The sequence below is a fragment of the Paramormyrops kingsleyae genome, chromosome 25, assembly GCF_048594095.1.
Source record: "Paramormyrops kingsleyae isolate MSU_618 chromosome 25, PKINGS_0.4, whole genome shotgun sequence".
NCBI lineage: Eukaryota > Metazoa > Chordata > Actinopteri > Osteoglossiformes > Mormyridae > Paramormyrops > Paramormyrops kingsleyae.
Window position 1 is genome coordinate 9,757,740 of NC_132821.1, and position 16,879 is coordinate 9,774,618.

Consider the following 16,879-nt stretch of genomic DNA (forward strand, 5'->3'; position numbering starts at 1 on the left):
CCGTTGCTTACAGTGACTGACAAATAAGAAAGCAAACATTCTTTATTATCATCCTATGTATTTTAAATTACGATCTTCCACATTAATCAAGAGAGTGTAAAACGAACAATATTGCAGCTCCAATAGCTTATATTATAGTCACCCAAGAGTCACAACATGGTTTTGAAATGGCAAAGACAGACAGAAATTAATTGTATATGAGCAAGCAACATAAGGGATCTGTTGTTTGGGTAAATTATATTATAGTATACTATATATATGTGGTGTGGTGGCGAATTCGTGCAGAAATTTCAGGGTAAATACGGCGAAATCGAAATTGGATCATACTGCCAATATTGTGTAGCGGATATAAAGATCCGTGTAGTGTATGGACTAACTTTTGTGCGGAGTTGTCTCTTCTGTGTTCCCTGTGGTTCAAGCCTGAAAGGTGTTCGTCAGTTTTATGTGCATTGATATGCCTGTTCACAGTTGGCTGTGAGGCTCTCCGAAGCTGACAGTAAAGTCACTAACTCCCAGCCCGTGTCTGTTCTAATTAATCCATTCCGGTGTTCAAAAACACCACAAACTGGCGACGAGTCCGAACCTGCACGCAAACGAGAGTCCCCGGCTGCACTGACAGTTTTCGCGGAGACGGCGGAGCGAGGAAAACCAAGGTAAAAAGACACCCGCGAGTACAAGCTAAGCTAATGGCTAAACGCGGAGGAACAGATGGCACACATAGGGAAAATAGAAGAGTTTGACGGCACAAATGAAGACTGGGAAGTATATATTGAGAGAGTTGAACTGTATTTCACAGCAAATGACGTGGAGGAGGAAAATAATGTCCCCACACTTCTTAGCCTCATAGGCGCTAAGACGTATAACCTGCTCAGAAACTTGCTTACCCCCGAAAAGCCTGGCACGAAGACGTTCCAAAGCATTGTAAACACGTTAAAAAACCACCTGAACCCAAAACCCCTAGTGATTGCGGAGAGATTCCGTTTTCACAACAGGAACCAGTACAAACACGAAAGCATCACTGAGTATATAGCTGAGCTGCGCAAACTGACTCAGTTCTGTGAATTTGGAACAGGACTTTCTGATGCATTGCGTGACAGACTGGTTTGTGGCATGCATTGTGGAAGCACACAAAAAAGACTCTTGTCAGAAAAGGATCTTACTCTAGAAAGAGCATTAGCTACTGCAGTGTCTATGGAGACCGCTGCCAAAGATGCCTTGGAGCTACAAAAAAGGGCTGTGGATAATGGGCTACATAAAATGTCAATGAATGATGCCAAAGGATATAAACAGAAGTGCTACAGGTGTGGCAAAACATCACACAATGCTAATGATTGCTGGTTTAAGGACAAAAACTGCAGAAGGTGTAATAGACCTGGACATATTGAGCGGGTGTGCAAACAGAAATCCACCAGTAAGCAAGCACATGAAAAAGATAAAAGAACAAAACGCAGGGACAAACATATACATAATGTGACTGAAGATGAAGGTGAATCAACTTCAGAGTCTGATACTAATGGACTGGGCTGTTTAAGGTTGCATAGTGTAACTGAGAGTGAAGATAGAAAAACTATCTGGGTTACACCAGATGTGTCTGGTGTGAGATTAAAGATGGAGCTAGATACCGGGTCAGCTTTATCAGTCATTTCATATGCTGACTACAAGAGGCTGCTCCCCAACCTACCATTGTTAAAAACATCTGTGCACCTAAAAACCTACACTGGTCAAAAGGTGTGCCCAAAGGGTAAACTTAAGGTGACAGTGACATACGAAGGGAAAACACTGCAGTTGATGCTGTATGTGCTAGGGAAGGGTGGACCACCACTGCTCGGACGTGAGTGGCTAAGAAAGATTAAACTGGACTGGTACACCATTAAGGCCTTAAAATGGTCGCAAACAGAAAACGACAGTCCCCATAGAACCACACAAAAACTGTCACAGCTACTTAATGCCCATGAGAAGGTGTTTGCAGAGGGCATAGGCAGGCTAAAAGGAATAAAAGCAAAAATCGAGCTGAATGGAAATGCATTGCCTAAATTCCACAAAGCTCGTCCCCTCCCATACGCACCGCGTCCAAAGGTGGAGGCCGAACTTCAAAGCTTGGTAGCATCTGGTATCCTATCAAACGTGGAACACAGTGATTGGGCAACGCCTATTGTCCCTGTGCTTAAGAAGGGAAAGGCTGAATCGGTTCGTATATGCGGAGATTTCAAAGTGAGCATCAATCCTATGCTGCGTACTGTGCAGTACCCACTGCCACGTATTGAGGACATTTTTGCTACATTGGCAGGTGGTGAGAAATTCTCAAAGGTTGACTTAGCACAAGCTTACCTGCAAATGGAGGTGGAGGAGTCAAGCCGAAAACTTCTCACCATCAACACCCATAAAGGCCTTTTCCAATACAATAGACTTGTATTTGGCATTGCATCAGCCCCCGCACTCTGGCAGAGAGCGATGGATCAAGTGCTGCAAGATATTCCGGGTACACAGTGTTACCTCGATGACATCATTGTGACCGGCAAAAATGACGAACATCTAACTAACCTCAATAAGGTACTTACCAGGCTGAGTGAGTATGGCCTGCGTGCTAAGAGAAGCAAGTGTGAATTTTTCAAGAGTGAAATCTCATACTGTGGACATGTTATTGATAAGCTGGGCTTACACAAATCTCAAGAAAAGGTCGAAGCAGTGCTCCAGGCACCTAAACCGGAGAACGTGTCACAGCTCAGGTCCTATTTAGGCCTTGTGAATTACTACCATAAGTTTCTCCCAGACCTAGCCACTGTGTTGTACCCACTTAGCACACTGCTGCGAACTGGAGTACAATGGAAGTGGTCAAAGGAATGTGACAGGGCATTCCTAGAAACAAAGAGACTAATGACTTCAGATAAACTACTCACTCACTACGACCCATCAAGACCCATCAGACTGGCATGTGACGCTAGGCCATATGGGATTGGCTGTGTCTTGTCACACATTATGGAAGATGGATCGGAACAACCAGTGGCGTTTGCCTCAAGGTCACTGACGAGCGCTGAACGCAATTATGCTCAAATTGACCGTGAGGCCCTCAGCATAGTATGGGGTGTCAAAAAGTTTCACCATTACCTATATGGACAAACATTTACGATTGTGACTGACCATCAACCCCTGGTGTCAATTTTTAATCCCCAGAAGGGAATCTCAGTGATGACAGCTGCACGGTTGCAGCGATGGTTGCAGCAGTAAAGTCACTAACTCCCAGCCCGTGTCTGTTCTAATTAATCCATTCCGGTGTTCAAAAACACCACAGATCCGTAGTTTTTATTTTAAAGTTTTCCTGCTAGTCTCTGGGCTCGGTGGATCATGCGGTCATGCCTTAGCCTATCCAATGAGTAGCGTTGCTGGGCGAGTCTCTGGTAGTGAGGGGAGCGGTAAAAAAAAAAGGTCGGTTGGGCGAAGTGGAAGCAGAGTCGCGTGAAGTTTTTTTTACAAGGAATCGCGGCTAGTATAGTTGGAGCCCGGCTTCGTTTTGGCAGGACGAAAGTCTGTTGTTTTTTTTCTTTGTGTTGGAGTTGGGGATTATTGGGGCTGCGCCATCCCAAGCGGAGAGCGTGGTGAGCAGCCTGGTGTGCATACGCCGGACGCCATCTCGGTCTGCAGCGGAAGACAGAGACGCGGAGGGTCTGTTTGAGTGGTGTCGACGACAGCGGGTATGACGAGTGGCATCTTCGGGAGTCTAAGTCGTGTCCTGGCATCCGGTGGAACTGAAGGAGCTGGGGAATATCGTGGAGGAGGGCACCTGGATTAGCGGTGTTAAAGTGGAGGCAGCGCGCGCCGGTTTTGAGATCCAGGGCCCCGGAGCTGTGTTACACGGGCGTATACGCGGGCGATTTCGACCTCGGATGCAGCGCGAGTGAGTGACCCTGCCATACAGAGGCCTCCCCCTACAACTCATCTCGACCCATTCCGTCGTTGACTGGTAAACCTGCTCCTTTTGTTCACTCTCCTCAATCGGGTGAAGGTCTCGGCAAAGTTGCAGATCTGGACAATTGTATGCATAAGTGTGTGTTGGATGTAATTAAGCGCAGTCGAAGTGTTTGTTTAATGTCATTTACGCACTGTATTTTGAATAGGTGAATGACGATTGGTATTGTGCTATGCTTTGCTGTGTAACCCTGAGATGTTTTCTTTCTTTTTTTTCCGTTTTGAGTTAAATCTGTCTTTTTCTGTTATTGATGACAACGGGACAAATTGGTGAATTGCTAAAAAAGGGGATGTTTGAATTATTCAATTTCCTCTGCGTCATCGGGGCCTAATTCAGCTCTGTGGCCTGAAGTATTTTCTTTCATGCCGTCCGTTTTATACTGAGGGGGTTCAGTCTTGAAACGGCAGCTGGCAGGACGAAGTGACGTCACAGGCACCCGCCAAGGCAGGTAGCGGCAGCTGCCACTAAGGAGCTGAGAACTGGCAGCTGCCACTTCTGTCCGTCGCTAGTGGCGCTTTACTGTGGCAGGTCCCGTTCGAATACAGTGCCTGCCGAGGTACAGAGACAGCCACCGCCGCTCGTGGAAGTAAACCCGAGATGCTGTGCACGGCTACGATAAACTGGAATACGGAAATAAATTGAGGACTTGTTTAATCTTTGTATGACTACGAATTATATTATTGTTGCTGACTGTACATCTCTTTAAGATAATATTTGAGAAAGCAATGATTGTACTGTTTATTTATTATATTTATTCATTTTACAATGTAATATTTCTTATTACGTTGAAACATCTCTAGTTACTATTGTTATTTGGTATGTAAATTATTTAATTTCCTCAACTTGTATAGCTAAGGAAGCTTTTTATAAAATTACGTTAAAATTCCTGCATTTAGTTGTACTATTTATAATTATAATATTCACAAAATGAGCTGGTCAAACTCTGAACCAGACTTAACCAGATCCGTCCCAAATGTGGGCTAGATTCGAAGCGGAGCTGCGCCGGATCCTGCCCAGAAGTGAGCCGTATCAGCATTCATGCCATGTACTGGGCCAGAAAAGAAAAAATGGATCCGTGGCGGTATTGGCCCGTTGTGCAAAAGGACACCGGCCTAGTTATGTAGAGCGGATCTGGCCCTGATCTATCCGGACCAAGTGTTTTTTGATATCTGGGATGCATTCATTGTAAGTAATGTGCTTAGCCCGGTGAAATTCAAAAACAGAAAAAATAGTTTTTTCACCAGTCAGATATTGATGTGGTGGACCTCTGATGCAAATAATGATTTTGTCTATGATGTTTTACAACAACATTGCTTGAACAATTTAAATTGTGTAAATCGTAATATGCAAGTCGCTTATTTGTATTTATTCTATTTTGTTTGACCAGAATTTGTCATACAATTGAATTGTATAAAGTTGAATAAATTACCCAAATATATTCTTTCAGTGTAGCTGGGAGCAGAATTTGCACATAATTACACAGCACACAAGGAGCTGAACCGCTGGGAAACGGGTGAAGTTCTTGTCCATAAAGACCTTGTAGTTCTGATGTTCTAGAACATCACCTAATACTCGAAATTCGCAGAGGCTGCAATATATGTGTTGTACTGTAATTCATGCAAGCGAGTTTTCTGTGGTAGCCTATGGGCTGTGTTTAATTTACAGAAATAAAAATACAGGGCTTTAAGAAGAACAAAATGAAAAACAGGAGACCACTCAGTGAAATACTCCAAATATCAGCACTGTTATGGTGCGGAACGCTGGACCAATATACGGTTGTTTTGTGTTATATCTGAACTGTTATATTTTATTTGGAAATTTAGCTACATTTATGTTCACATTATGTTACAAAATTTATACATTATATTTTTCTTAAGTTAGCACTAAAATGCCTGACATATGTAACATTTCTTTTGCTATTTCCACGAATTTGCGGGGTTAATAATTAGTCAGGTTCTAAGGCCAAAGCTGAAGCCGTGACTTTGCGGGGAATACGCAGTATAATGTATGTTCTGGTCAGGGGCGTCGCACCCGTGGGGGATGTGGGTGTTTTAACACCCACACTTTTCCCGGTGAGAGGGTTCAACACCCACACTTTTTTTACAGTTTTCCCGCAGTTTTGAACAAACGCCTTCGCATTCGCTCCTCCGTTTCTCTGGCCGCTCTGTGTCTACGCTCGCTTCAGCTCTCCTCTCCCCTCCCTCTCAAACATGACACCGGCTGATGATTGGCTGTTCTGCCTTAAGTCTTGCCTCTCTTGGTGTGTTAGATTTATCGGTCAGCTCGTGCAGAGGAGGCGGGAACTTATGGTTGTTATGATTATTTACATCTCCGTTTTCCAGGTACTTTCCCAGATAGCAATCGTTATTGATTCAACATTGAATTATGGTCAGAAAGTTTGTTTTGTGGTTGACGTTACAACTTCAACTTTAAATCAACATTTTTACAACAACAATTTCTACAATGCGCCATCGCGCATTCACGCCATCATTGTCTTTGAGGCTGCGAAGAGAGAGTGAGTTAAATTTGAAACTTACTCTTATACTGGCCGGTTCTGTGAATAAAAAAAACTGCTGTTATTGGGGCTGAGATGCTCCTCGAGCCTAGCCTGGTTGACGCGCACTTTACAGCCAGCCGGTGTCGTCAATGGCGAATCCGGTGTTCCGGGCAGTTCAGTTTCCCTAGGTTTCCCCTGTCGCGCGCTGATTTGTACACGGTTTCGCTGTTGTTTTCATGTCTTTTTACGAAGCTCTTGAGGTAAACAAGCCGTATATTTTAAAACATCACATGCCTTTTCGATGTTTTTTGTTTTTACAGATAATAAATTAAATTATTTAATTCGCTGGATATCCATGTGAGAAATACTTGAAGTCTGCAGTGTGTCTTTCGTGTAGTACAGTATAGTAGGAATGTTACTTTTCTTAGTTTCAGATAAGGTACAGTATGTTCAGATGTATTTCAGCAGAAACCTCATTAGTAAAACTATTGATGTTTGAATGAATATTGATCACAAACAGTTTCAATATTAAATCAATTAAAACAGCTGAAGTAATTCATCCCCCACACTTTTGAAAAGCTTGCTACGCCCCTGGTTCTGGTCACTCCCGGGTCAAAGACGAAACTGGGTTTTCAAGCTTCAAAAAAATAAAATATTACAACTTTTTTTTTCTTTCATTTTTGGGTAAATTGGTTTGTCTACTGTTTAAGTTTAATATTTTCTATGAAAAAAATAATAACCAACATACATTTTTACTCGTTTCTAAATAGCAACTCATAAAATGTCATTCAGTGTAATAAAAAAATCCTTTAAAAATAATGTATGGTATTAGAAAATTGAAAGGATTACTTGACTTATTAAAATATTATTTAGGCTCTTCATTGAAACTCCAATGATCTTATTAATGGCAATGTGAAATCTTTAAACAATGCTCATATTCTTCCACCCAGTAAGTTTTACCCATTCGCCCTCAGCACAGTAGGTGTGCTCAAAGGGTCTCGCCTTTCATACTCTGTGTCACGTACTGGCAGGCAGGTGAGCAGGGAAGCAGACGCGCTAGCCAGGACTTCAGGTAAACAGGGTTTAATGAACTAAAACAGGCAAGCACGGACAATCACGAGACAATACAATGACGGATCTGGGGTAACGTACTCAGACACGGACTAAATACAGAAGACAAGCTAGACATAACAGGACTCAGGTGATCACAATCAGGGCTGAACACGAGGTAACGAGGTGGGCGTGGCACACATCAGGAGCGGACGGAGCGGATCATGACACTCTGCATGGCGATCGGGATATTTTGATTTTATATGATAAATTAATCCCGACGTTGAGAAAGTCTTTGTGGATGCACCCCCTCTAAAAATTTCGGTCTTGCGCGCTTTACAAACGGCTTTCCGTGTGTCTTTCTCAGATATATCGAAATGCGCCCACACAGCCGACATGCTGACACACACACATTTCGGGGGAGCTCTGAAATATTCATTTGATGACCAAATAAATGCCATTTTGGGCATGGGTTCTCTCACAGGTGTAAAATAAGTAAAATAAAATCATATTTAGAGCTTATTACTCATGAAAAAACATAGCCTGCTTGCACGCTTGTGGGGGCGCTGCTTGCAGCCCCACCCACTCCCCACTCAAACGAGTTAACCACGCCCCCCCGGCGCCACAAAACGCCCACCGGCTCCCCACTCAAACGAGTTAACCACGCCCCCCCGGCGCCACAAAACGCCCACCGGCTCCCCACTCAAACGAGTTAACCACACCCCCCCGGCGCCACAAAACGCCCACCGGCTCCCCACTCAAACGAGTTAACCACGCCCCCCCGGCGCCGCAAAACGCCCACCGGATCTCGGCTCCCCACTCAAACGAGTTAACCACGCCCCCCCGGCACCGCAAAACGCCCACCGGATCTCGGCTCCCCACTCAAACGAGTTAACCACGCCCCCCCGGCGCCCCAAAACGCCCACCGGATCTCGGCTCCCCACTCAAACGAGTTAACCACGCCCCCCCGGCGCCGCAAAACGCCCACCAGATCTCGGCTCCCCACTCAAACGAGTTAACCACGCCCCCCCGGCGCCGCAAAACGCCCACCGGCTCCCCACTCAAACGAGTTAACCACGCCCCCCGGCGCCGCAAAACGCCCACCGGCTCCCCACTCAAACGAGTTAACCACGCCCCCCCGGCACCACAAAACGCCCACCGGCTCCCCACTCAAACGAGTTAACCACGCCCCCCCGGCACCACAAAACGCCCACCGGCTCCCCACTCAAACGAGTTAACCACGCCCCCCCGGCGCCACAAAACGCCCACCGGCTCCCCACTCAAACGAGTTAACCACGCCCCCCCGGCGCCGCAAAACGCCCACCGGATCTCGGCTCCCCACTCAAACGAGTTAACCACGCCCCCCCGGCGCCGCAAAACGCCCACCGGATCTCGGCTCCCCACTCAAACGAGTTAACCACGCCCCCCCGGCGCCGCAAAACGCCCACCGGCTTCCCACTCAAACGAGTTAACCACGCCCCCCGGCGCCGCAAAACGCCCACCGGCTCCCCACTCAAACGAGTTAACCACGCCCCCCCGGCGCCACAAAACGCCCACCGGCTCCCCACTCAAACGAGTTAACCACGCCCCCCCGGCGCCACAAAACGCCCACCGGCTCCCCACTCAAACGAGTTAACCACGCCCCCCCGGCGCCACAAAACGCCCACCGGCTCCCCACTCAAACGAGTTAACCACGCCCCCCCGCCGCCACAAAACGCCCACCGGCTCCCCACTCAAACGAGTTAACCACGCCCCCCCGGCGCCGCAAAACACCCACCGGATCTCGGCTCCCCACTCAAACGAGTTAACCACGCCCCCCCGGCACCGCAAAACGCCCACCGGATCTCGGCTCCCCACTCAAACGAGTTAACCACGCCCCCCCGGCGCCACAAAACGCCCACCGGATCTCGGCTCCCCACTCAAACGAGTTAACCACGCCCCCCGGCGCCGCAAAACGCCCACCGGATCTCGGCTCTCCCGGAGACCGTGGTATAGTTCGCACACTGCTGACAATCCAATAAAATATATTAGATATTATTGTATTTTTATTATAATTAATTATTAGTATTATAAAAGAGCTGAACCAATTACACTGACCCTCCCTTTGTATAAATGAAGTTTTTGATGTTTGTCTAGCTTTATGTCTAGACATTTAAAACCTTAAGCGAGGTTTAAGCGATGGTCCTTTGTCTTTACAATGTCTGTTGGGAGAGGAATTTGAGAAACCAGACAGTGGTCGCCAATTCACATCCTTTTGTTAGGAGATATGGAGCCAGTCATCAAAAACCTTAAGCGATATTCAAGCGATTGTCTTTTATCTTTACAAAGTCTGTTGGGAGAGGAATGTGAGAAACCAGACAGTGGTCGCCAATTCGCATCCTAGGCAGAGGCCTAGACATCAAAAACATCATTTACACAAAGGGAGTGACCAGAACTTAATTATTATACATTAGCAATGAAACTCATCAACTTTTTTGGCTAAGTCTTACTACATATTCAACAAGGCGTGGTATATAGGATGATGACTGATCAGTTGTGACTTTGAAAGCGGAGTATCACAAGCTGGGAGCTACTGACTGTCCGCAATAGGCTGAGAGAGGCTGGACTGAGGGCTTGTTTTTCACAGTCGGTAGACAAGTCTCTTTAGTGTCCTGCGTTTTTAGAACTGTGACCTTAAATGCCTACTTTCTGTAAGCTGTTAAGGTCTTAACGACCATTCCACAGGTGCATGTTAATTAATTGATTATGGTTAATTGAACATGCATGGAAAACATTGTTTAAACCCTTTACAATGAAGATCTGTAAAGTTATTTGGATTTTTACAACATTATTGTTGAAATACACAGTCCTGAAAAAGGGCCGTTTCTTTTTTTGCTGAGTATAGTTCTTGTGTGACCTGTCTACGTCAACCAAGTCAGGTAATTATCCGTTTCAATGTGTCTATATAAAACGCTTTATTCATGCTTGTTTTCTGTATGGCTTTAGTCATAAAAGGTCAAGAAAAATCTCTTTTTTTTTGTGAGTTCTGTTTTGTTTTTCTGTGTGTCAACTCTGTTCTTGTAATTGTTTACACTGTTATTACTTCGTTAGTAATTCTTCTATAACTTCACTTTATTGTACTGAATAGTACTTTTCTAATAACCTGTGTGATTGTGTCTTTTAAGTTTTATATGTTTATCTTGTTATAAATAACTCTTACAAATAAATAATACATAAAAATATTCTGGAACGCGCAAATGTCCTCCGCATTATTTTTGCTTTTATCGTGACGGTAGCTATATCATTTTCTATGCATTTTAGAGCTAAATTATTAAAAGTGTAATTTTCAAATGTTGTAACATAAATACGAAAGTACGTTTAACGAATATAAACCATAACTGTATACAGTTTTTAGTACTGTCGAGAGAACACAAAGCAAACGTATATTCGCTGGTGCTCCTTGAACGGATACTGTTTAATGCCCAATGGAAAGTATGTTTAGAGAGAAGATTGAAGATGACCGTTTGCTATAACTTTCAGAGAAGGTGTTTGAGTTTAGTTCTGAAGAGGAGCTGCTTTCACTGAGACCGGAACTTGACTGTCCTTACTGTAAAAAAGAAAAAGCTTTGCATGGCCATCTTTTACGCCGGCATTTGAAACCAGCTGTACATTATAGTGAAAATGATACTGGTGAGTATATGTGAAATTTATGCTGTAAATATTTGTTACAGTTTTTCAATGTATTTATGTTTATGTATATGCATGTTTTCCCTAGACAAGTTTACTATACCATGCTTCTGTTCTGAGAGGCAAGTAGCAAAAAGAAGCCACTGGCACTGTCCAAAGTGCCATCAAAAAATCAGCAGATCATCAGACTTTAGGAAACATCTCCAAAATCATGGTTAGTTAAAATTAATTATTTCTTTGATCAACTTGTAAATAGTTCAGTGGGGGAAAAACATAATAACCTTTTTTTGTTCAACAGGTTTAGTGGTTATTGGCAGTCCAACAAGTAAGTATCTCATGCTATGTCTTTGAACAATTTATTGCTATATATATATATATATATATATATATCTTTTCAGAGATCCCCTTTTCATACTTTTCTTTTCACCTACAGCTCTTGATGCAAAAGACCTGCCCACTGCTCAAGACCACCCTACATTTAATCATCTGAAGTGTAAAGTTTGCCATTTAGGATTCACCAACATTTCTAATTTACGTAGGCATGAGAAGGTGCAGCATGACAAGGAAAGGCAATCAATTATTTGTATTGATGCGAAAAATGGAATTTTCGTTACTCCAAAAGATCCCCATGGACCTAGGGTGCCGGTTCATGTCTGCAAATCCGTGCTCTCTTAAACAATTTCCTGTGAACTGCCCATTTGCAAAGACTTCATGGCAATTGCTTTAAAAAGTGGTAATCCAGGGATGGAATGCCAGCATCTGGTAAGGACTAATAAAGCCTTGGCATATACTCCCCCCCCTCCTCTGGCAGAAACATCAATTCAGTTAATGAGTGACAGAGGTCTAATCTCAAGAACTGCACAAAAGGAATGTCTGGACATGAATGCAAAAGCACATTCTGAAGGCATAGACTGTGTTTTCCCAGTTTTTTGGGATGAAACTAGCATTTCTGAGCGATTTATGTATTTTTCAGTGTTTACAAATAAGAAGGACAACTGGTGCAAGTTTGCAAGGACCCGTGTCACTTTTGATAGTCAGTCAGGAAAGTGGCATTGCCAGTGCAGAGTGAAGCGAAGAGCCAGTTGTACACATAGGTACCTTTCTATGTGGTACATGTTTCAGGAACATCCACATTTTTTTAAATCAACTGCTAATGTTCATTTGGAGGATACTGATGATGTGGAAGAAATAGTCTCAGAAACAGAGGAACCTCACAGGCAGTGTGCTGAAAGGTATGCAGATGTTATTAAGATGACAGAATATTTGTGGACACACAAAAAAATTCCAGAAGACCTCCCACATGAGCTCATCACCAAAGAAAAGCCTCTTCCAGAGTCATTTACACCATTGGAAGAAGTGTGCCCATATTGTCCTGGACCTTGTCCTCCAGCTCTGGATGAGAGCCGACTGGTGACGAAACATGGCACAGTTTATTTCATTTTGTCTGTGACCAAAGGTAAGTAAAACAATTATTAACTTTTTTGTGTTACCATTTAATACATTGTAGTCACAGCTAGGTGAATGATGAAATAAAAGTACATCTATCTTTCCAGGGGTTCCTGTTTATGCAAAACAATGCCCAGTCTGCAGAGTGCATGTGAGATTTCAAGACTATAACTCTGGGTTTCACAACTTTAATGTCTTTCTGTCACTACCTTTATGTTCACTTATGACATCTGCAGTTTCGGTGAGCCCATTAATACACTTGCATGAAATGCAATAAAATTATGATGTACAAATACTATATAACATGTAAAAATCTTTTATAAATCAGTTATTTTGTTGCAGCTGTATTTGTATTCCATGTTAGTTAATGATATTTTTGTCATTCTTGACAGAACCATATAGCAGTTGGCCGTTTCCTGAACACACTGGAAGATCATTCAAGAATCATCATTCCTCACAACACTGTCAGACAAGCCTTCTACCACTATTGTGCAATGAAAAGATTTTCTTATGATTTTTTCTGCTATCGCTGTTGTCACACCCTGCTCCGTACGATCCCGATGTGTGCCACGCCCCCCTCATTACCTCGTGTTCAACCCTGATTGTGCTAGGATACTAGTAGCCTTGATAGCTAGCTAGCGATGCAAACTTGGGCTAACCTAGGTTACTTAAAACACAAAACACAAATGCTCCTGACCTACAAACTATAGCCTACACATGATAGATGGTGTGCCAGCTGCAAGACACCACAAATCAAAGCCTGCAGTGGGTTGCACCAGCTAAGCGTAAGCTCGATCTTAGCCTACGATGGACGTAAATTGGCCCTACGTTCGAGTTTACGCACTACTAAAAAATAATCTGTTGCACCACGCTCTTAGTTTCAACGTAATACTAAGTTATAGCGTAAATTTTACACTACCTTAACATTAGGTGTAAAGTCCATCGTAAGAAAGACGTTAAAAAGTGGTGAAAATGGCTATCCGTTTTGAACGGTGGGAAGACTAAATTAAACGCGGTTTACGTCGAGAAAGAGTCATTCGTGACCGGTTACATCCCTTTGAAGAATATGATGATGTTGATCTGTATACTCGGTTTCGTTTTCGCCGTGCCGAATTACAAAAAATTACCGATCTGTTAGCTGCTGATCTACAGCATGATACTGACAGAAACGGAGCCCTCAGTCCGGCTTTACAAGTATGTCTGGCACTTAGGTACTTTGCCACCGGCTCTTTTCAAAGTCTTGTGGGCGACTCGATGCATGTACACAAGTCCACCGTGTGCAGAGCCATGAGAGCAGTGGCAGTGTCGCTGAATAAACACATAAACACGTACGTGCACTTTCCTCTGCTGCCTGTGCAACAAAACACAACCCGTCAGAAGTTTTTTCAGATCGCCGGTTTTCCAGATGTGTTAGGATGTGTGGATGGCACGCACTTCAAGATAAAAACACCCAGCGACCACGAAATTGACTACGTCAACAGAAAGGGCTACCACTCTATAAACGCACAAATTGTCTGTGACGCCGACCTTATTATCACAAACTGCGTGATCAAGTGGCCAGGCTCGAAACACGACAGTTACATCCTCAGGCAGTCTAGGCTTAGTTCAGACTTTGAAGAAGGAAGATATTCTGGAAGGTTGCTGGGTGACTCCGGATATCCCTTAAGAATATGGTTAATGACACCTTACCTTAGCCCATCAAATCAGCAGCAGGAGCGCTACAATGTAGCACACGTCAGAACAAGGAATGTGGTAGAACGTTGCATAGGTGTCCTGAAGAAACGGTGGGCTTGTTTGCACAGAGGTGATTAGGTTTATAGTCTGTTTACATTAATTCCTACAAAACTGCTATTCAGAACAAATAATGTCTAGGTAAATAAGCTATGCCTAACCTCTATAATTTATGGTGCAACCATTTTGTCACTGACAGGTATAATAATGGAGCCAGACAGAGCTGCTGTAGTAGCAGGTGCCTGTGTTGTTCTCCACAACATGGCCATAGCTTGGAAGGTACCTCTGGTGGAGGATGGATGTGAGGTGGATGGGGACTTAGACATTCCCCTGCACAATGAGATCGACCTACCAGCTGAAGCAGCAGCTGCTCGTGACTACCTCGCAGCATCCTACTTTGGATAATTAGAGCAGACCTAAGCCTACTACAATAAACAGCATACAATCCCCTTAATTCAGTTCTGCAATTAATACTAATAACTAATTTAAATTATGAGGACACAAAATAAAACATGGTTATGGTTCGAGCCTCAGCAGAATAGTCACCTGTCTATGGGCCCTTGAGAAAGGACCTTATCACCAAGCTCCAAGGATGCTGTGTGCTGGCTGATCCTGCACTGTGACCCCCAAGCTTGCTCTCACCTGTATATTTGCCAGTGTGTCTTATGGAGAGCAAGATGGAGTAGGTGAAGTTAAGCATTCCAATGTTCTTATGCAAATGGAAACAGAGGATCATTTCATTTCAGTTATCATACAATGACATTATTAATAGTCAATCACAACTCTTGCAATGAAAATATTTCAGATTTATTTGATTTCCAAGTAACACTATTAAGAATGAAAGATTATATAACTTTCTAGGGCTCATTCATAACAAAGGTATATATCCCTTGGTTTTCAGTTCTTGCAATTTTAATATTTCTAAATTTAGTTTTATTTTTTCCATGTCAATTTTCTCTTTTTCTGAATTAATTTTTAAAGTTTCTGCTTTAATTTTTTCAATTTCAACTTTATACAATTGACATTTAAGGAACTCTGCATCCACAATCTCTGGCCGTGGCTTGGATAGCCTGACACGCTTTGCTGGTGGTGGTGGAGGGCTGCATGCTGGCTCTGCAGGTGGAATTAGTGGCAGTGGTATGGGAAATGCAGGGGTATCTGGACATGGGTGTGGAGGTGACTGCGATACTGGAGTTGGGGGTGAGCAGGGAGTGGGCACCTGCACTGCCAGCCCAGTTTCAATCCCGCCTCCTACAATTCCCACGAGTGATGGGGAATCCTCCCCAACAATGTCGGGAATTAAGGAGGAGTATGGCCGCACATCTGGCTTTGGGCCGCCTACAGTTCGTGCTGTTTTGGGGAAGTCCTCCGCTGCCTGCATCTTGAGGTCGCTCCACTTCTTCCTAACCTCTCTGACGTCCCTCTGCTCCACTCCCTTAGCATTTACAGCCTCAGTAATGTCCTCCCATATCTGCTGCTTCCTTTCGTTTGTTATAAAATTATTGAATTTGGATTCTAATGTCAATTTATGTGCTCTGTATTTCGTAAGGAGAATTATGACCTCTTCGTGCGTAAAATTTTTCTCTCTCGGCCTACGGTCTGACATTTTTCTAAAAAAAAAAAAAAATCAACATCTTCAGGTTAACAAACACCCTTACCTCATCTCTGGGGTCAATTTCACATGAAAGAAATATATACTAATAGGTGAAAAATTTAAGTTTTCATCTGTTCTCGTGTCTCTGTGGAGATCTCGACCTCTGTGAAACTGGACCTCTGCTGCCATTATATGGTAAAGAAAAGTTACCCAGTGTAATGTAAAGGATGGCCCTTCGTAGTGAAACAGGTGGAGTATATTAGTCAATGTGAAGATTATTATGGTCTATAACGTTAAGTGCCAGGGTGAATTTGACTCCAAAACAGCACAATAAGATTGGCGATACATGACCCATTAATTTTTTATAAAACTTCTTATCTGAAGTAGATATAGGGTAGTACAACGTTCAGACATCATTTTAATAACTTTCTACCTTTTCCGCTGATTGAAGACAAGTTCCGCGGCTAGATATGACCAGTCAGCTAACGTTAGCTGCCAAGCTAGACGAAGTCGTTGCCCTACCGTTATTTTTTGCTCGTGAACCCTGTTTGTATTCCTTGAGCTCGAGCCTTACGTGTAGCAGAACGACTGTAAAGCATCCACAATAAATTACCACGAATTTGACTTGATAAACATACCTAGCGAACACACTTCTTAGGGTGACGATACACGGCAACCTTTTGAGCAATGTTGCTGGCAAATGTTTCTCGGGCACTTTCCTATTGATATTGGGCCACAAAGTTCTATTTGAAAACCTTCGATCAGCAGCTGGCAACTTTTCACGATCATCTAGATACAGCAGATGAGCTGCCCTGTGGTTGATATTCTTCTGACAGATACAGAGAACATAAATCGGTAGCTATTTATAACCCAAACTTAAATGATATTTTTTTTTCATCCCGAACAACTAAGCAACGCCTGTAGAAGGACA

At 43.6% G+C, this 16,879-nt stretch overlaps 1 pseudogene; it reads left to right on the top strand.

Annotated features, from left to right (window-relative positions):
- Nucleotides 1-11,233: 11,233 nt before the first annotated feature.
- LOC140582936 (uncharacterized) lies at nucleotides 11,234-12,801 on the top strand (annotated as a pseudogene).
- Nucleotides 12,802-16,879: the final 4,078 nt, after the last annotated feature.